This window comes from Dama dama, chromosome 23 (genome assembly GCF_033118175.1).
Source record: "Dama dama isolate Ldn47 chromosome 23, ASM3311817v1, whole genome shotgun sequence".
Taxonomy (NCBI): Eukaryota; Metazoa; Chordata; class Mammalia; order Artiodactyla; family Cervidae; genus Dama; species Dama dama.
Genome location: NC_083703.1, coordinates 2,641,380 through 2,663,885, shown reverse-complemented (window position 1 = coordinate 2,663,885; position 22,506 = coordinate 2,641,380).

Genomic DNA, 22,506 nt, shown 5'->3' with positions numbered 1-22,506 from the left:
CTCTTGAAGAATTTTCCACAATTTGTTGTGATTCACACAGTCCAAGACTTTGGCATAGTCACTGAAGCAGAAGTAGATGTTTTTCTGAAATTTTCTTGCTTTTTCTATGATCCAGCAGATGTTAGCAATTTGATCTCTGGTCTTTTCTAAATCCAGCTTGTATATATGGAAGTCTTCGGTTCACATACTATTGAAGCCTAGCTTGGAGATTTTGAGCATTACTTTGTTCATATGTGAGATGAGTGCAGTTGTGCAGTAATTTGAACATTCTTTGTCATTGCCCTTCTTTGGGATTGGAATGAAAACTGACTTTTCCAGTTCTATGGCCGTGGCTGAGTTTTCCAAATTTGCTGGCATTTTGAGTGCAGCACTTTCATAACATCATCTTTTAGGATTGAAATAGCTCAGCTGGAGTTCCATAGCTTTGTTCATAGTGATGCTTCCTAAGGTCACTTGAATTCACACTCCAAGATGTTTGGTTCTAGGTGAGTGATGACACCATCGTGGTTATCTGGGTCATTAAGATATTTTTTATAGTTCTTCTATTTATTCTTACTATCTCTTCTTTTGGATAAAGAAATGGCAACCCACTCCAGTATTCTTGCCTGGAGAATCCCATGGACGGAGGAGCCTGGTGGGCTACAGTCCACGGGGTCGCAAAGAGCCGGACACGACTGAGCCACTTCACTCACTCACTCACTCACTCACTCACTCACTCACTCACTCACCTCTTCTTTATATCTTCTTCTGTTTGGTCAATACTGTTTTTGTCCTTTATTGTGCCCATCTTTGCATAAAATGTTCCCTTGGCATCGCATTGCCTTGAAGAGTTGTCTAGTCTTTCCCATTCTACTGGTTTCCTTTATTTCTTTACATTGTTCACTTAGGAATGCTTTCTTATCTTTTCTTGTTATTCTTTGGAACTCTGCATTCAGATGGCTGTATTTTTCTTTTTCTCCCTTTTTTTGTTGAAAGTTTTTTTTTTTTTTTTTTAAATAGTTTTTCTTTTTGTGCTTGTGAGTCATCAGTTCCTACTTTCTGTTTCTTCCTGGCTCAGTTTTGTAAGGTTATGCTTTTCTAAGAATATGTTCATTTCTTCCAAATTGTTCCTTTTTTTGGGCATATGCTCATAGTAATCTCTTATTATTGCTTCTATTTCTGTGTTGTCTGTTGTAACTTCTGTTTCACTTATTAGTTTATTGACTTGAGTCTTCTCCCTTTTATTCTTGATGACTGTGGCTAATGGTTTGTCTAATTTGTTTATCTTCTCAAAAGCCCAGCTTTTAGCTTTATTTATCTTTTCTATAGTCTCCTTAATTTCTTTTTCATTTATTTCTGCTCTGGTCTTTATGATCTTTCTTTCTATCAACTTCGGGGGATTTTTTTGGTTCTTCTAGCTGCTTTAGGTGTAAGTTTAGGTTGTTCATTTGATGTTTCTCTTGTCTTTTGAGGTAGGCTTGTATTGCTATGACATTCCCTCTTAGCAAGGTTTTTTTTTTTTTTTTTTTTTTCCCCTCTTAGCAAGGTTTTTACTGAATCTCATAGGTTTTGAGATATCATGTTTTCATTATTGGGCTTCCCTTGTGGTTCACCTGGTAAGGAATCTGCCTGCAATGTGGAGACCTGAGTTCAATACATGGGTTGGTAAGATCTCCTGGAGAAGGTATTTCATTATCATTTGTTTCATTTCACTATCATTTGTTTCTATGCATATTTTGATTTCCTTTTTTATTTCTTCAGTGATCTGTTGATTATTCAGAAGCATGTTGTTTCACCTCCACGTGTTTGTGTTTTTAGTAATTTTCTTCCCTGTGGTTGATATGTACTCTTGTAGCGTTGTGATCAGGAAAGATGCTTAAAATGATTTCATTTTTTAAAATTTATCAAGACTTGATTTGTGGCCCAAGATGTGATCTATCCTAGACAATGTTCCTTGTGCACTTGAGAAAACATGTAGCATCTATTGGTTTTTAATGAAATGCCCTGTAGATATCAATTAGGTCTAACTCTTTAAAAACAGTCATCTAAAACTTGTGTTTACTGGTTAATTTTCTGTCTGGATGATCTGTCCTTTGGTGTGAGTGGGGTGTCAGGTGATGTTTAACAGTAGGATTCCTGTGTGCTGTTTCCTAACTCTCTTGAGCCCTCTGTTCTTTATCAGTCCCTGTCAGGGGCTAGAGGAGCGGCAAGTGGCTCCCAGGACTGAGATCATAGAGACAGGATGCTTGCATAGGATTTCCTTCATTAGCTTTTCCATTTGGTGAAAGGGATTATTTACGACCCTCTTTTGATATGGATTGCCTTTTGACCTTATGGCCTCTATTGCTCTTTGTTCCCTTGGTAACTTGTAAAGTCTGGTCTTTTGATCTTTATCTGAAGAAGCTACCTTATAATACGATATATATACTCACACAGATTTCAATAAAGCACCCTTGTTCCACCAGAGACTTGGGTCCCCATGTCCTTCTTTCTCTCTCTCTCTCTTTCTGCCTGGTTCCCTGGAGTGCGGAGGCCTGCTGCATAACCCAGGGAATATTAGCCTCTTTCCTTCTTTCACTTTCCTATCGTTGACTCCAGACCACCAGGTTCTGGTCCATTAAAGGACACCAACAGTGGGGTATTAAAGTCCCCCACTATTATTGTGCTACTGCTGATTTCTCCTTTAATAGTTGTTAGCAGTTGCCTTATATATTGAAGTGCTCCTACGCTGGATGCATGTATATTAGTAATTGTTATGTCCTCATCTTGGATTGATCCCGTGATCATTATGTAATGTCTTTCTTTGTCTCTTACGGTGGCCTTTATTTTAAAGTTTATCTTTTATGCTATGAGTACTGCTCCTTCCACTTTCTTTTGATTTCCATTTGCATGAAATATCTTTTTCAAGCCCCTCACTTTCAGTCTATGTGTGTCCCTAGGTTTGAGGTGGGTCTCTTATCGACAACCTATATGGTGGTCTTATTTTTTTGTCCAGTCTATGTTTTTCGGTGGGAGCATTTAACACTTTTACATTTAAGGTAATAATTGATAAGTATGATCCTGTCACTACTTACTTTATTGTTTTGGTTTGATTTTTATAAACCTTTTCTGTGTTTTCTGTTTAGAGAATTTCCTTTAGCATTTGTTGAAGAGCTAGTTTGGTGGGACTGAATTCTCTTAGCTTTTGCTTGTCTGTAACACTTTTGATTTCTCCTTTGAATCTGAATGATATCCTTGCTGGGTAGAGTGATCTTCTTTGTAGATTTTCCCCTTTCATCAGTTTAAGTGTATCCTGCCATTCCCTTCTTGCCTACAGAGTTCCTGTTGAAAGATCAACTGTTAGCCTTATGGGAACCCCCTTGTATCTTATAGGTTGCTTTTCTCTTGCTGCTTTTAATATTTGTCCTTTGTTTAATTTTTGTTAGTTTGATTATTACGTGTCCTGGCTTGTTTCTCCTTGGGTTTATCCTCTATGGGACTCTCTGGGCTTTTTGGACTTGGGTGGCTATTTCCCTCCCCATTTTAGAGAGTATTTTTGACTATTATCTCCTCAAATATTTTCTCATGTTCTTGCTTTTTGTCTTCTTCTTCTGGAATACCTATGATTCGAATATGGGGGTGCTTAACATTGTCCCAGAGTTCTTCCAATATTTCCTCATTTCCTTTTATTCTTTTTTCTTTTCCACTCTGTTTCATTTATTTCCACAATTCTATCTTCCAGCTCACTTATCATTTATTCTGCCTCAGTTATTGTACTGTTGGTTCCCTCCAAAGTGGTTTTAATCTCAGTTATTACATTGCCCATTGCTGATTATTATTCTTTATTTCTTCTAGGTCCTTGTTAACCATTTCTTGCATCTTCTCAATTTGTGTCTCTAGTTCATTTATCTGTATCTCCATTTTATTTTCAAGATTTTGGATCATCTTTACTATCATTATTCTGAATTCTTTTTCAGGTAGACTCCCTATCTCCTCTTTGGTTTGGTGGGTTTTTAACATGTTCTTTCACCTGCTGGGTATTTCTCTGCCTTTTCATTTTGTTTATCTTGCTTTTGGGGTGATCTCCTTTCTGCAGGCTGGAGGGTCATTGTTCTTCTATATTGCAGGGTCTGTTCCCTGTGGGTGTGGTTGGACCAGTGACTTGTGAAGGTTTCCTGGTTTAGGGAACCTGTGTTTGTGTTCTGGTGGGTGGATCTGGATCTCATCTCTTTGGAGGGCAGTACAGTACCAGTAGTGAGTTTTGGGGTGTTTATGGATTTGGCATGGCTTTAAGCAGACTATTTATTAATGCTCAGGGTTGTGTTCCTGTTTTGCTGGAGGATTGGCATGGTGTATCTTGCATTGGAGCTTGCTGACTCTTGGGTGGAGCTTGGTCTCAGTGTAGGTATGGAGGCTTTGGGATGGGCTCTTGTCTATTAATGTTCCCTGGTGTCAAGAGTTCTATAATGGTACAAAGTTCTGGAGTTGAGTGTCCTTCCTCTGGGTTTCAGTCTTGGCCTCTTACAGTAGCATCAAGACTTATCAGTCCACACAGCACAGAAGACAAAACCCCTAGGTTAATGGTGAAACAGCTCTCCATAGCCAGAAACAACCAAAGAGATTCAGAGTTATATAGAGAAGAGGAGAGGGAGGAAGGAGAATGAGTTGACCAGGAGGAGAAAAGGGAGAGTCAGAAAGAAAGAGAGCAGCTGGGAGGCGGTCCTATGATGGCAGAGGAATAGGACGGGGAGACCACTTTCTCCCCGAAAAATTCATCGAAAGAACATTTGAATGCTGAGTAAATTCCACAAAACAACTTCAGAATGCTGGCAGAGGATATTAGGCACCCAGAAAGGCAGCAATTGTCTTCAAAAGGAGGTAGGAAAAAATATAAAAAATAAAAAGAGAGACAAAAGAGGTAGGGATGGAGATCTGTCCCAGGAAGGGAGTCTTAAAAAAGAGAGAAGTTTCCAAACACCAGGAAACTCTCTCACTGGCAAGTCTGTGGCGAGACTTGGAACCTCAGAGGGCAACATAACCAGAAGGAAAAATAAATAAGTAACAAAACCCCGCAGATTACATGCCTAAGGTCAACTTCTAGTGGATAAGCAGTGCAGACGCTCGCATCAGCCACTAGCAAGCACGGGCCAGACAGGGAGGAGCAGGCTGCATTGCTTAGGGTAAGGACTGGGCCTGAATGCCCTGATGGCAATCTGAGGGAACTAGCTTGAGATAGCAACCCAGACTGTGGGATAGCTATCCTGCGAAAAGCCCTAACCTAAGACATCACCAGGCCCGCTCACAGAACAAAGGACTGAGTAGAGCTAGCCAGCTGTGGACTGCCCCATCCCGCTGGAGACAGGCAGGTGAGGGCAGCCAGAGCTGGAAGAGGGCAATTGCGGCCCCAGAGAGGCATCCTCTACCAAACTGCAAGCAGGCTTCATTGCTAACCAAGAGTTCTTGGCATTCTGGATGGTTGACATCCGCCGGGAGGGTCACAGTCAGAGATCAGCTCCCCAGAAGAGACACACGGCACACTTCAGAAGGCGCACTGGTTGTACACCAAGAAAACCAAACAGCAGGGATGGGGGAGGTGATAAGTCACAGCGCCCACCTGGGGATGACCGCGCTTACCAAGCACCTGGTTACCTGAGCTGCTTGGACCTGGGAAGGGTACAAAATGCAGGCCCAACCAAGTCTGCGCCTCTGGAGAGTACCCGAGAACCTGAACCCGAGCGGCTTAGACCTGGGAAGTGCATACAACTCAGGGCCCACCTCAGACAGTTCCTGGCAGAGCAACCTAGAGCCTAAACAGTGTAGACTGGGAAAGCACACACGCCGTGAGCGGGGGCAAACCCAGTGTGGCCAAGACCCTGCAAGCACATGCCAGTGATGTTTGTTTGCAGTGTTCCTCCCTCCCCACTGCACGACTGAACAAGTGAACCTAAAAACGTGACCACCACCGGCCCCTTGTGTCAGGGTGGAAATTAGACACTGAAGAGACCAGCAAATAGAAGCTGAAACAAAGAGAGGGAACGCCTTGGAAGTGACAGGTTCAATAGATTAAAACCCTGTAGTTAGCACCGACTACATAGGAAGGGGCCTATAGATCTTGAGAAGTATAAGCCAGATCAAGGAACTATCTGAAAATGAACTGACCCCACACTGTCCACAACAACACCAGAGAAAGTCCTAGATATATTTTTTTTGCTATTACCATTTTTTAAATTTATTAAAAAAATTTTTTTTTAATTTTTAAGTCTTCTATTACTCCTTTAATTTTCATTTTTATAACCTACTATTACTTTGCAAGAAAAACGACCCTATTTTTTAAAGCCAACTTCATATATATATGTATTTTATAATTTTTGTGACTTTGTTTTTTTCTTTAATATTGTATTTTTGAGAATCCAACCTCTACTCTAGATTTTCAAACTTTTCTTTTTGGTATTTGTTATCAATTTTGTACCTTTAAGAACCCAATCTTCAGTACCCATTTTTACTTGGGAGCGAGATAACTGGCTTGACTGCTCTCTCGCCCTTTGGACTTTCCTTTTTCTCTACCAGGTCACCTCTATCTCCACCCTCTCCTTTCTCTTCTCTGCCCAACTCTGTGAATCTCTTTCTGTGTTCCGGGATGTGGAGAACACTAAGGGAACTGATTACTGGCTGGATCTGTCTCTCTCCTTTTGATTCCCCCTTTTATCCTGCTGGACACCTCTGTCTCCTTCCTTCTCTCTTCTCTGTGTAACACCGTGAACCTCTCTGAGGGGTCCAGACTGTGGAGAGCACATAGGGAAGTGATTACTGGCTAGCTTGCTCTCTCCCCCTTTGATTCCCCCTCTTCTCCTCCTGGTCACCTCTATCTCTCTCCTCCCTTTTCTCTTCTCCATGTAACTTTGTGTACCTCTCTGGGTATCTTTCACTGTGGAGAAACTTTTCATCTTTAACCTAGATGTTTTATCATCGGTGCTGTATAGATGGAGAAGTCTTGAGAGTATTGTAAGAATAAGACTTAAAACCAGAGGCAGGAGGCTTAAGTCCAAATCCTGAGAACACCAGAGAACTCCTGACTCCAGGGAACATTAATCAATAGTAGCTCATCAAATGCCTCCATACCTGCACTGAAACCAAGCACCACCTAAGGGCCAACAAGTTCCAGAGCAAGACATACCACACAAATTTTCCAGCAACACCGGAACATAGCCCTGAGCTACAGGCTGCCCAAAATCACACCAAACTCATTGACACCTCAAAACTCATAACTGTACACTTTATTGCACTCCAGAGAGAAGAAATCCAGCTCCACCCACCAGAACACCAACACAAGCTTCCCTAACCAGGAAACCTTGACAAGCCACCCTTCCATCACCACCCACAGTGAGGAACCTCCACAATAAAGAGGAACCACAAACTGCCAGAATAAGGAAAAGCCACCCCAAATACAGTAATATAAACAAGATGAAAAGGCAGAGAAATACCCAGCAGGTAAAGGAACAGGATAAATGTCCACCAAACCAAATAAAAGAGGAAGAGATAGGGAATCCACCTGATAAAGAATTCCAAATAATGATAGTGACAATGATCCAAAATCTTGAAAACAAAATGGAGTTACAAACAAATAGCCTGGAGACAAGGACTGAGAAGATGCAAGGAAGGTTTAACAAGTACCTAGAAGAAATAAAAAAGAGTCAACATGTAATGAATAATGCAATAAATGAGATAAAAAACACTCTGGAGGGAAGCAACAGTAGAATAACGGAAGCAGAAGATAGGATAAGTGAGGTAGAAGACAGAATGGTAGGAATAAATGAAACAGAGAAATCACTCAAGTCCAAGAAACCCAGAGAGTCCCAAACAGGATAAACTCAAGGTGAAACACCCCAAGACATTTATTAATCAAATTAACAAAGATCAAACACAAAGAACAAATATTAAAATCAGCAAGGGAAAAACCACAAATAACACACAAAGGGATTCCCATAAGGATAAGAGCTGGTCTTTCAATAGAAACTCTTCAGGCCAGGAAGGAATGGCAGGATATACTTAAAATGATGAAAGAAAATAACCTACAGGCCAGAGTACTGTGCCCAGCAAGGATCTTATTCAGATATGAAGGATAAATCAAAAGCTTTACAGACAAGCAAAAGCTGAGAGAATTTAGCACCACCAAACCAGCTCTCCAACAAATGCTAAAGGATCTTCTCTAGACAGGAAACACAGAAAGGGTGTATAAACTCAAACTCAAAACAATAAAGTAAATGGCAACGGGATCATACTTACCAATAATTACTTTAAATGTGAATGTGTTGAATGCCCCAACCAAAAGACAAAGACTGGCTGAATGAATACAAAAACAAGACCCCTATATATGTTGTCTACAAGAGACCCACCTCGAAACAAGAGACACATAAGACTGACAGTAAAGGGTGGAAAAAGATATTCCATGCAAATAGAGACCAAAATAAAGCAGGAGTAGCAATACTCATATCAGATAAAATAGACGTTAAAGCAAAAGCTGTTAAAAGAGACAAAGAAGGACACTACATAATGATCAAAGGATCAATCCAAGAAGTAGATATAACAATTATAGATATATATGCACCCAACATGGGAGCACTGAAATATGTAAGACAAATGCTAACAAGTATGAAAGGGGAAATTAACAATAACACAATAATACTGGGAGACTTTAATATCCTCACACCTATGGATAGATCAACTAAACAGAAAATTAATAAGGAAGCACAAACTTTAAATGATACAATAGACCAGCTAGACCTAATTGATATCTATAGGACATTTCACCCCAAAACAATGAATTTCATCTTTTTCTCAAGCTCACATGGAAGCTTCTCCAGGATAGATCCCATCCTGGGCCATAAATCTTGCCTTGGTAAATTAAAAAAAAAAAAATTGAAATCATTCCAAGCATCTTTTCTGACCAAAATGCAGTAAGATTAGATGTCAATTACAGGAGAAAACACTATTAAAAATGCCAACATATGGAGGCTGAACAGCACACTGATGAATAACCAACAAATCACAGAAGAAATAAAAAAAGAAATCAAAATATGCATAGAAATGAATGAAAATGAATACACAACAGCCCAAAACCTGTGGGACACTGTAAAAGCAGTGCTAAGGGGAAGTTTCATAGCAATAGAGGCATACCTCAAGAAATAAGAGAAAAAGTCAAAGAAATAATGTAACTCTACACATAAAGCAACTAGAGAAGGAAGAAATGAAGAACCCCAGGGTTAGTAGAAGGAAAGAAATCTCAAAAATTAGGGCAGAAATAAATGCAAAAGAAACAAAAGAGACCATAGCAAAAATCAACAAAGCCAAAAGCTGGTTCTTTGAGAAGATAAATAAAATTGACAAACCATTGCCAGACTCACCAAAAAACAAAGGGAGAAAAATCAAATCAATAAAATTAGAAATGAAAATGGAGAGATCACAACAGACAACACAGAAATACAAAGGATCATAAGAGACTACTGTCAGCAACTATATGTAAATAAAATGGACAACTTGGAAGAAATGGACAAATTCTTAGAAAAGTATAACTTTCCAAAACTGAACCAGGAAGAAATAGAAAATCTTAACAGACCCATCACAAGCACAGAAATTGAAGCTGTAATCAGAAATCGTCCAACAAACAAGAGCCCAGGACCACACGGCTTCACAGCTGAATTCTACCAAAAATTTAGAGAAAAGCTAACACCTATCTTACTCAAACTCTTCCAGAAAATTGCAGAGGAAGATAAACTTCCAAACTCATCCTATGAGGCCACCATCACTCTAATATGAAAACCTGGCAAAAAATGTCACAAAAAAAGAAAACTACAGGCCAATATCACTAATGAACATAGATGCAAAAATCCTTAACAAAATTCTAGCAAACAGAATCCAACAACATATTAAAAAGATCATACATCATGACCAAGTGGGCTTTATCCCAGGGATGCAAGGATTCTTCAATATTTGCAAATCAATCTATGTTAATCTATACCACATTAACAAATTGGAAAACAAAAACCATATGATTATCTCAATAGATGCAGAGAAAGAATTTGAAAAAATTCAACATCCATTTATGATAAAAACCCTCCAGAAAGTAGGAATAGGAGGAACATACCTCAACATAACAAAAGCTATACCACAGCAAACAGTATCTTTAATGGTGAAAAATTGAAAGCATTTCCCCTAAAGTCAGGAACTAGACAAGGGTGCCCACTCTCACTACTATTCAACATAGTTTTGGCAGTTTTGGCCACAGCAATCAGAGCAGAAAAAGAAATAAAAGGAATCCAGATTGGAAAAGAAGAAGTAAAACTCTCACTGTTTGCAGATGACATGATCCTCTACATAGAAAACCCTAAAAATTCCACCAGAAAAATTACTAGAGCTAATCAATGAATACAGTAGTTACAGGATATAAAATCAACACACAGACATCCCTTGCATTCCTATACACTGATAATGAGAAAATAGAAAGAGAAGTTAAGGAAACAATTTCATTCACCATTGCAACGAAAAGAGTAAAATACTTAGAAATATATCTACCTAAAGGAACAAAAGACCTATATATAGAAAACTATAAAACACTGATGAAAGAAATCAAAGAGGACACAAATAGAAGGAGAAATATACCATATTCATGTATCAGAAGAATCAAAATAGTGAAAATGAGTATACTATGCAAAGCAATGTATAGATTCAATGCAATCCCTATCAAGCTACCAATGGTATTTTTCAGAGAACGAGAATAAATAATTTCACAATTTGTATGGAAATACAAAAAACCTCGAATCACCAAAGCAATCTTGAGAAAGAAGAATGGAATCAACCTACCTGACTTCAGGCTCTACTACAAAGCCACATTCATCAAGACAGTATGGTATCGGCACAAAGACAGATATATAGATCAATGGAACAAAATTGAAAGCCCAGAGATAAATCCACACACCGATGGACACCTTATCTTTGACAAAAGAGGCAAGAATATACAATGGAATAAAGACAACTTCTTTAACAAGTGGTGCTGGGAAAACTGGTCAACCACTTGTAAAAGAATGAAACCAGAACACTTTCTAACACCATGCACAGAAATAAACTCAAAATGGATTAAAGATCTAAATGTAAGACCAGAAACTATAAAACTCCTAGAGGAGAACATAGGCAAAACACTCTCCAACATAAATCACAGCAGGATCCTCTATGACCCACCTCCCAGAATATTGGAAATAAAAGCAAAAATAAACAGATGGAACCTAATTAAAATTAAAAGCTTCTGTACAACAAAGGAACCTACAAGCAAGGTGAAAAGATAGCCTTCAGAATGGGAGAAATTAATAGGAAATAAAGCAACTGACAAATAATTAATCTCAAAAATATACAAGCAACACCTGCAGCTCAATTCCAAAAAATTAAATGACCCAATCAAAAAAGAGGCCAAAGAACTAAGCAGACATTTCTCCAAAGAAGACATACAGATGGCTAACAAACACATGTAAAGATGCTCAACATCACTCATTGTCAGAGAAATGCAAATCAAAACCACAATGAGGTACCATTTCATGCCAGTCAGAATGGCTGCTATCCAAAAGTCTACAAGCAATAAATGCTGGAGAGGGTGTGGAGAAAAGGGAACCCTCTTACACTGTTGGTGGGAATTCAAACTAGTACAGCCACTATGGAGAATAGTGTGGAGGTTCCTTAAAAAACTGGAAATAGAACTGCCATACGACCAAGCAATCCCACTGCTGGGCATACACACCAAGGAAACTAGAATTGAAAGAGACATGTGTATCCCAATGATCATCACAGCACTATTTATAATAGGCAGGACATGGAAGCAACCTAGATGCCCATCAGCAGATGAATGGATAAGAAAGCTGTGGTACATATACACAATGGAATATTACTCAGCCATTACAAAGAGTACATTTTAATCTGTTCTAAATAGGTGGATGAAACTGGAGCCTATTATGCAGAGTGTAGTAAGCCAGAAAGAAAAACACCAATATAGTATAATAACACATATATATGGAATTTAGAAAAATGATAACGATAATCCTGTGTGTGAGACAGCAAAAGAGACACAGATGTATAGAACCGTCTTTTGGAGTCTGTGGGAGAGGGCGAGGGTGGGATGATTTTAGATAATGGCATTAAAACATGTATATTATCATATGTGAAACGAATCACCAGTCCAGGTTTGATGCATGATACAGGGTGCTTGGGCCTGGTGCACTGGGATGACCCAGAGGGATCAGATGGGGAGGGAGGTGGGAGGGGGGTTCAGGATGAGTAACACATGTACACCCATGGTGGATTCATGTCAATGTATGGCAAAACCAATACAATATTGTAAAGTAATTAGCCTTCAATTAAAATAAATAAATTTATATTTAAAAAAAGAAAGAGAGCAATCAAGCCAATAATCAAATCCCTAAGTGAAAGTAGATACTAAAAATTAAAGCCTTAAAGATACAAAACTAACAATAAAAGATCCAGAAGCAAAAATTAAAAACCTATAATAAAAATTAAACTCTTAAAAGTACAATATAAAAAACCAAAATCGAACACAAAAATTTTAAGAAATGTTATTTCTTTTTAAAACAAAGTTTTTTTTTGTTTGTTTGTTTTTAAGAAAAGTAAAAGTAGGCTATAAAAAATTTTAAAGGAATAATAAAGAACTATATTAGGACAGTGTGAGGCAAATAAGGAAAAAAAGAAGGGAAGAAAGGAGAAACAATGAAAAATATGAAAAAAAAATAATTAAAAATAATAAAATTGAAAAACTAAGAAATCATAATAAGAAAAAAAACTTAGAGGAGGTAGGGAGATATATATGTTAATAGTGAGATGAATGTTTATAATTCCTCCATTTTCCTGCTCCAGTCGAATTTCCTACTCAGAAGGTCCTCCAGTATATCTAGGAAGGTCTCTAGGAGCTGTTGTGGGCAGTGTAGAAGTGAGTTTGGTGTTAAATATTCCCTTATTTTGGCTTGTACTTATTCTCAAAGTCTACAGTTGCCCCTCAAGTGCATAGTCTTAGTTTAACTACAGAATTTTAATCTGTTGCATCTGCCACATCTGGGGCTATTCCTCCTTCTTTTCTTTGCTTAGGTTGGCTGCATCTACTTGCAAGTCTCTCTCTCAGTGTCTGATCTCCACCCTGACATGAGAGGGTGAAACTAACCACTTATTTAGGCTCACTTGCTCAGCTGTGTTGTGGAGAGGGAAGGACACTGCAAGCAATTGTTGCTGGCACGCGTAGGAGCACTGGCAGGATTGGACCACACAGGGGTTGCCACAGCCCAATGTGGGTGTGCACCTCCCAGGTCCAAGGAGCTCGGGCTCCTGTGTGCACCACAAGGGCACTGTCCCAGGTGGGCTGTGCATCTCCTCAGGGAAGCTGGTCTCAGGCTGTGACACTCCCAGCAGATATGAGCCATCCAGGATCCCAGGAAGATGTTGGCAGCGACTGGCAGTCAGCTCACAGTTTGGCAGATGCAGCCTCTGAGGCCGAGATTGCAGCAGTCTCTTGTCTGCTGCCTCTGTCTGTGGCACATCTGCCTCTGAGGAGGGCCATAAATGGCAACCATCTCAACCTCCTTTGGTATTCATTAGGGCACAATCCTTTGTTCTATGAGCACTCCAGGGGTCAGGGTGCAGTGCTAGAGCTTTCTTGAAGGAATGATCCTTTGCTTTTCTTTGTTTCTCTGAAGATCCCACGGTTTGGGTTTTCCCTGTCCCGCCTGTGTTATGTCACATTAGTACCCCCAGAGTGTCCTCTTGGCGTTCAACCCTGGTTCTTTACCTGTGGACCAATGACACAGCCCAAGTCTCCCCTCCTGGCCCCCACTCAATGCTGGTGGATATGAGCTTGTGAGCTGCTTTTTGGCTGGTGTTTGCCATTTGGCATGACTTCTGTGGCAAATTTTCTTGGTTATGCTTCTCTCCTAAGCTCCCCACTGACCCCAACTGTAAGAGGGTTTCCTATTGTGTGCAAACTTCTCCTCCACGGCTCCCTCCAAAGGCTAGATCTCCATCCTGAAATCCTTTGTCTCCCTTTTTCTCTTCATCCTTTATCCTACCTTATTCTGAAGAGATTGGTTTGCTTTTCTGGGCATCTGGGGTCCTCCGCCAGCATTCAGAAGTTGTTCTGTGGGAGCTGCTCTGCATGTAGATAATCTTTTGATATATTTGTGTGTGTGTGGGGGGGGGGGGTGCGCAATTGGTCTTCCTGACCTATTCCTCTGCCATTTTGAAAGTGTGGAGATTTAACCACTGGATGTCCAGGGATATCCCAGCATCCCATCATTTTAGATCAGCAATTCCCAACTCTGGCTGCACATTGAAATCCCCTGGGGAGCATTTAAATTTCCTTAAAATCCTTAGTTCCTAGGCCTTGCTAACAATTACTTCAGATTTAGGGATGGGCTTAGCCATCATAATTTTTAAAGCTCCCATGGGATTCTGCTGTGGAGTCATTTTTTTAGACCCTGTTAACTTAAAAAATATTCACAACTTAAAGAGATATGCTTTATTCAGTGAGAATTTTTAAGACTTCAAGCCCAGGAGACAAAATCTCAAGTGACCCCCTAGAGAATTGCCCCAAGGAGGGAAGGAGAGGAGCCAGGTTATATAGAAGTTTTGCAACAAAGGGCAGGTAAGTCTGACCATCAAAAGATTATTGTTGATTAAAGAAAACCAGATATCCCAAGTTAAGGAAGTTAGCACTTTCCTATATATGGGAAGATGCAAGAGTCTTTGCCCACTGAAATCACTCTTTTCATATGCACATCACCTATCTGGAACCAGTATCCTGTTTTCATATTCTGAGCTTTCTTTCCTCAGGGTTCACCTGAGAAGTGGCTGTAATTCGATGGCTAGTTAATGGCAGGTTTTCCTTCCTTCCTGAGTCCATTCAGGGCTTACCAGCTCACATTGGAGGGCTGCAATCACTGATGACTGTGACATCCATGTTTACGGATATGGTAGAAATTATTTCATTTCTAATATACTATGTGAGGAGCTTTGACATCTCCTGGGGGTTTGGTTGAAAAGACCCAGCTCCCAGGTCAACTGTGAGCCACTAGTAGAAATGGAAGGGTAAGATGCCAATCTCAGCAGCTTCACCTATGCAGGCTTTTGCTGCCCCCCCTTCTGCAACTCTGAAGGTAAGGGGCTGTTTTCTTCAGGTAATCTGGCCTTCAGGTGACCAATTCACTGCAGCATGGCTGTAGGTGCCAGACCATTTTTCTTTTCCCCGCCTCCTACTTAACTCTACTGAATTGCTAAGTTAGGGGTTAGTAGGGCTGGATTGGTGTTTAAAGTGAGGGTTTTGACCATTTTGGTTAGTTGTTAACTTCTAGGTCTGTCCAACTTAAAATGTTGTTAAAATTTTGTTTGATTGTTTCCTGGATCTGTCTCATGTCAGCTTGATTCTTAGACCAGCCGAAGAACCGAGAAAGGTAGAGGAAAATGTCTTCTTCCCTGAAAGAATAAATGTACCTCCCAGATAATTCTAATGTGTCCCCAGGGGTGAGATCTGTGCTCTTCATTAAAAACAGTGCTTCTCAAGCTACACTGTGCATAGGGGATCTCATCCAAATGCAGATTCACTTCAGCAGGTCTGAGGTGGTGCCTGGAATTTCTATTGCATTCCCAGAGGGAACTGCTGTGGTTCTGGGCATCATAGTTTAAGTGGTGAGGGTTAAAAAATGACATATTTCCTGCAATATCAATAAACAAGAATGTCACAGTTGTCAGTGATTGCAACCCTCAAATATGAGCTGGTGATTCCTAAAAGCACTCAGAAAGGAGAATACCTGCCATCTAACAGCCATCAGATTGCAGCCAGCCACTCCCTGTGGTGAACCCTGAGGAAGCTCAGAATGTAAAAAACAGATACTAGTCCCAGATAGGCGATGTGCATATGAAAGGAATATAACTGTGACACACTCACTCCCATAGCATGGATTGCTACTATGCCCTGCCTGGCCTGCTGTATGCCGTATTTGGGAGTTGTTGCTCAGGATCTTGCTTTGGACATGTCTAATAACCACTGATGTCTCTGTTGCTGTCTGTGGGCTCTTTCTTATGTCTTGAGTCTGGACAACTACAGAGCTTGCTGACCTGTAGGTGCAGCTATGGATGAAAAAATTTACCAGGCATATGAGCAGTCCATCAAGTCATCAACCACTAAAGCCACTATTGATGGTGAACCCTGAGGGAACTCAGGATGGAGACAAACAAGCTCTCTGTTGCCAAGCTCTCAGCCACTGCAGTCACCCCCAGCTGTGCACCCTATAAGGATTCACGATGGAGAGAAGCAGGATATTCACCTTGATAACTAAGGTGCATATCAAAGGAATGATTTCAATGAGCCCAGATTCTTGCATTCTCCCATACATAGAAAAACACCAAATTAAACAACTGAGAATGTCTGATTTTCTTTAATTAGCAATAAGATATATATATATTTTTAATACTCTGACTACTTAGTTTAGTTGCAAAACTCCTATGTATTCTGGCTCTTCTTCCTTTATCTCTTTTGCACAGTCCCTCAGAGTGATTTGAGAGGCTATTTTCTGGGTTTTGGATGAGGGCATGCTGTCATTTCAGTCATGTCTGACTCTGTGCAATCTTATGGACTGCTGCCTACCAGGCTTGTATGTCCATGGGATTCTCCAGGAAGAATAATGGAGGGTTGCCATGCCCTCTTCCAGGGGATCTTCCCAACACAGGGATCAAACACATAACTCTTACCAACATGGGCAGGCGCTACAGGAGGGTTCTTTTCTGGGCTTCAGTCCTCAGAAAATATGCCAAATAAGACAGAATTCTCAACTTTTAGATTGTGCTTTTTTTTTTTTTTTTCAGACACACCCCAATGATCCCTTTTCCATAAGACTGAGATAAGAATCACAGATGCGACCTCCACCTTGAGCAGACACAGACCCCACCAGAACCCCTGCTAGCCCCCAATCATCAAAATGCTTGTTAACCAAACTTTGCTTAAGATTCTTTCCTTCCCTCAATTCCCTGAACTTTGACCCATGCTCAGCCTGTACCAGCATACAGCCCCTCCTCAACAGCCCCTCCTGACAGCATCCTGGCCTCAGGGTAAAATATCATCTAATACATGCCCGATGTTGTCACTCCCCTTCATCCTAAGTCCCTACCCGTGTTCTTTTTATCTTTCTGCCTTTAAAGACAAACCCCTCTTTGTCTAATTATCGAGACACAGAGATTTTTTTTTTTTTTTAATTAGTTGGAGGCTAATTACTTCACAACATTTCAGTGGGTTTTGTCATACATTGATATGAATCAGCCATAGAGTTACACGCATTCCCCATCCCGATCTCCCCTCCCACCTCCCTCTCCTCCTGATTCCTCTGGGTCTTCCCAGTGCACCAGGCCCGAGCACTTGTCTCATGCATCCCACCTGGGCTGGTGTTCTGTTTCACCATAGATAATATACATGCTGTTCTTTCGAAACATCCCACCCTCACCTTCTCCCACAGAGTTCAAAAGTCTGTTCTGTACTTCTGGAGACACAGAGATTTTATGGTCAGACTGCTTTCCCTCTGCTCCATCCCTTTTCCCTTTCAATAGTACTTTCCCTTCAATAATCCTTTCAAATAAAGTCTCCTTTTATAGATATCAGACATGTTATTTTCATTTGATAGGGGAAATGGAAAAGTTAGGGGCTAGATATTTAGGACAAGTCACCCAAAGGGTGGCATGAGGAGGCTCTAACTGGGGAGGGTCAGAGGGTTAAAGATAGGAAGCGGGGTCCTAAGGACTAGATGGGATGGTGACCTTTTGCCCAAGGTTGGCAAGGAAGAATAGTACTGAGGATCCAGGGGGCTGTGAGAGTTTGGAGAGTCTGCTATCCTAGACTCAGGCCTGGATGTCATTTAAAATGTTCTCACCCCTTCTTCCTCACTCTTTAATTCCCTAGTATTGACTTAAAAAAAAAAAAATAGTCACAACTTAGAAGTTGAGAGTTATGTTTTATTTGGTGACAATTTTTAGGACTTCAAGCCCGGGAGACAGCATCTCAAGTGACCCTGAGAGAACTGTTCTGGGGTTGGGGGGGGGGAGTTAGGTTATGTAGAAGTTTGTGACAAGGAACAAGTCTTCTGAGCATCAAAAGATTATTGTTAATTAATGTGAGAAACACGCTCACCAGCCCAAACTCAAAGAATGGACTTGGAGACTTGAAGTGCAGTTGGAAGAAAGGCTTTAATGATGGTCTTGCAAGATTGGGTGTCTGGTGGGCAGGAACACCCAGAATCATTACAATGAGCAATTTATCACTGGATGCAAGGCCCTCCCCCAGTTCCCCATTGGCTGAGTACTATGGGGTGAACAATCTTACCGGACGTCACCTAGGTCTATCCCTTCCATCTTCCCTCCCTGACATATTGTTTCCTCCTTTCCTGCATGCCTATTCCCACTCTTACATTTTGAATTCACCAATAGAATGAACCATGCGAAAATCCTAGGCATCCTACCCTCTTTTTCAGAATTGAAAGAGACATGTGTATCCCAATGTTCATCACAGCACTGTTTACAATAGCCAGGACATGGAAGCAACCTAGATGTCCATCGGCAGATGAATGGATAAGAATGTTGTGGGTACATATACACAATGGAATATTACTCAGCTATTAACAAGAATGCATTTGAACCAGTTCTAATGAGATGGATGAAACTGGAGCCTATTAGACAGAAAGAAAAACACCAATATAGTATATTAACGCATATATATTGAATTTAGAAAGATGGTAATGATGACCCTATATGCAAGACAGCAAAAGAGATAGAGATGTAAAGAATAGACTGTTGGACTCTGTGGGAGAAGGCAAGGGTGGGACGACTTGAGAGAATAGCATTGAAACATGTATATTACCATATGTGAAATAGATCGCCAGTCCAGGTTTGATGCATGAGGCAGGGTGCTTAGAGCTGGTGCACTAAGGTGACCTTGAGGGATGGGATGGGGAGGGAGGTGGGAGGGGGGTTCAGGATGGGCAACACATGTACATCCATGGCTGATTCATGTGAATGTATGGCAAAAACCACAACAACGTTGTAAAGTAATTAGCCTCCAATTAAAAAAAATAATTAATTAATTTTTTTAAAAAAAAACAAAGACTGTATTTACACACATTTTTACTTGTAGAACTTACTGACCCCAACATACAACATAGGAGTAATATATATATCAGGAATGAAAACTACTCTTGTCTTTCTCCACTCTGATTTCTCGTTACCTTTCCTTAAAAAGAAACCTTTCCCATTCCACCAATGAGAGTTTATATTTCATTATCCTCTCCTTTCCTAAATAGTTTTTCCCAATGCCAAGTTCTTTAATTGAAACTTCACACAAAATTTTATATTTCTTAGAACTTTCCCCTAATCCCCCTACTGAGTTTAATAATCATGTATTTCCTAGTCTAGATCTGCACTATCTAATAGGGTAGGCATAGCTTCATATAACAATCAAGCACTTGAAATGAGGCTAGTCTAACAGAGAGGTATTGTAAGATATTCATATTTGACATGATATGAAAAGCAATGTAAAATATCTTAATCTTTATATTGATTACATTTTGAAATAATAATATGGTTATATTAGATTAAATAAAGTATGACCTTAAAGTTAAAAATATTTTTTTTAAAAAGAAAGAAAAAGTAACAATGTAAAAATGCCCAGTGCTTGCTACCATGTTTTTTTGTGTGTTTGGAATACTCACAGGAATCAGAGCTACCTTGGATGGTGGGGTAGATGGGTGAAGGTACAGGTCACTGACCCAAGACTGGAGTCCAGAATGACCCAAGCTGAGGCGAAATAGAGGGGCATGCCTGCCCCTGAGTCATTCCCAGGCCTGAGGCATGTTTCTCTAGGACAGTCAGCAGACCATGAGTGTAGTTTTAGGTGGGGGCAGGAGGAAAGACCCCAGGGTAATCTCTTCCTCTCCAGTCCCTGGTGTTCCAGATGTCCACAACAAAAATATGTTCTATGCTAAAAGACTGAAGGGTGGGTTGTCTCTGTCCTGTCATGCCTTGCCCTGGGAGAAGGGGGGCTGATGAAATAAAAACATGAATGGATTGTTCATACATCACAGAGCTAATCCTCTCAAGTGCTGATTGCTGATAGAATCAGGAAGATTAAGTAAGAGATCCCAAATCTCAAAGCCAGAGTGATATGAAATTAACATGAAGTTAATTAATACATTTGATTTATGAAAATAATTTTGTCCTATAGAGGAATGAGGTGTTAAAAAATGATGGACTCTGTTTGTCAAATGTGATTCATTCCACAAATAGTTTCTAAGTGCCATGTTAGAAGAAACACTAGGTGTATGGTAACTGGAAGAGGCACCAAATGGGAGTCAGAGAAGGCCCATAAAGAGGTGATATCAGAGCTGATACCTGAGCAGGTGTTAGTTATGGAAGCATTGGAGCACTGCTTCTCAAGGGCCTGTCTTCTTAGTGAAGACACTGATTCTTAAGACTTATTATCTTACCTGTTACAATAGAGCAGAAGTCCCTGCTCTCATCAAAAGCTCTCTTCTCTATCTGGACCTTGGGTCCTGTCTGTTCTTCCCTTATCATTGTCACTCCTACAATTAAACCCTCTCTCTGCTTAAATGTCAGTTTCAGACTCCTTGGGAAAAGTTGTTTATCATACTGTCTCTACCTTATCAGCACCTGTTCCCTTCTTACCCACTCCAGTCAGGCTTCCATCTCCTCTGTAGCTTTTGTCAAAGTCTCCAAGGATCTCCACACTGTCAAATCTAAAAGGCTCTTACCTGGTTCTTAGCAAAATTTGATGTAGTTTAACATTTCCTCTTTTACATCCATGTTTCTCTTGATTTTTTTTTTCCATCCCACCCCATGGCTTGTGGAATCTGGGCCCCCTTCAATGGAAGCCCAGAGACCTAACCAATGGACTGCCAGCGAATTCTCTCTCTTGGCTTCTTGAAATATAATTTCCTGACTTTTCCTCTATCTGGTGGTTATTTCTCAGTGTCTTTGGATGACTTCACTGTTATACCTGATTTTAAATGTAGGGGGAACTTGGGTTCTATCCTGTTATCTCCCTAGTCGATATCATCCATTCTTATGACCTTAAAACCACCATCTCTATGCTGACAACACTTAAATTTACATTTACACCCCTGATCTCTCTCTGAGCATATTTAATTTGTTTGCTATTTATTTTAGTTGCTAAGTCATGTTTGACTCTTTTGCAACCTCATGGGCTGTAGCCCACCAGGCTCCTCAGTCCATGGGATTTCCCAGGCAAGAATACTGGAGTGGGTTGCCATATTCTTCTCCAGGGGATCTTCCCGACCCAGGGATTGAACCCACATCTCCTGCATTGACAGGTGGATTGTTTACCTCTGAGTTACCAGGAAAGTCACCTCCAAGTCAACATGTCTAAAGTGGAATTCTTGTCTCAGCAGCCTCTATATCTTCTCAAATTCCTATCTTTCACTATTATCAAATGGTGCAGTCAGCATTTGGTTGCTTCCCCAGTAATCTAAGGGTCACCTTTAATTCCTCTTTTCTTCCCAGTCCCTTACCATTCAAATATACTACCAAGTCCCATCTTTTTAAATTATAAAATATTCTTTAATGACCATCACCACCACCCTCCCCCTGGCCACTGAACAGTGACTTCTCTTTCTTGGAGACCTTCTTTAGCTTTCAAACTGGTGTCCATAAGCCTCAAAGGAATGGAAGGATTATTTTATTTTTATCAAGGTACAGTTACTTTACAATGTTGTGTTAGTTTCAAGCGTACAGCAAAGTGATTCAGATTCCTTCCCACGATAGGTTATTACAAGACACTAAATATAGTTCCCTGTGCTATACAGTAGGTCCCCGTCTGATAATTATTTTAAAAACTTAGATCATACCAATTTCTTGCTTAAAAATCCTTCAGTGGTTTCCCGTCACCCTTAGAATAAAATCCAAACTACTTTCCACAGTCTCCAACTCCCTGCCCATCTCTGCTGTCATGTCATTCCATCCTCCCCCTTTATTCACATCACTGAGGTCCACTGGCCCACCCTTGCCCAACTGGCCTACCAAGCTCTTTCTTCTTCCATCTTCCTCCAATCTTCCTATGTCTGGTTCCCTTCAGGCACTAGGTTCTCAGCTCACCTGAGAACCTAGTGTCTGAAACAGAATAGCTGACTTGTCCTGTTTTGTTTTCTCCACAGTGCTCGTCCCCATCTAAAATTATGTTGACTACTGATTTTATGATATTCTTTTCCGGTCTGCCCATTTAGGATGAAAATTCCCTGAGCGGAAGGACTTGGTTCTGTCTCGTTTGTCATTGTAACCCTAGTTCCAAAAGACAGCGCCCAACACACAGTAGGAAGTCCCGAAGTACCATAGAAAAAAAGACTTTTGTTTCCCAGAGCTCCCAGTCTTCAGCTGGGACATCGGTACCTGGCCTATAGTGGAGGAGATCCAGCTCACGGCAAGAACCCCGAGCTGGTGGGG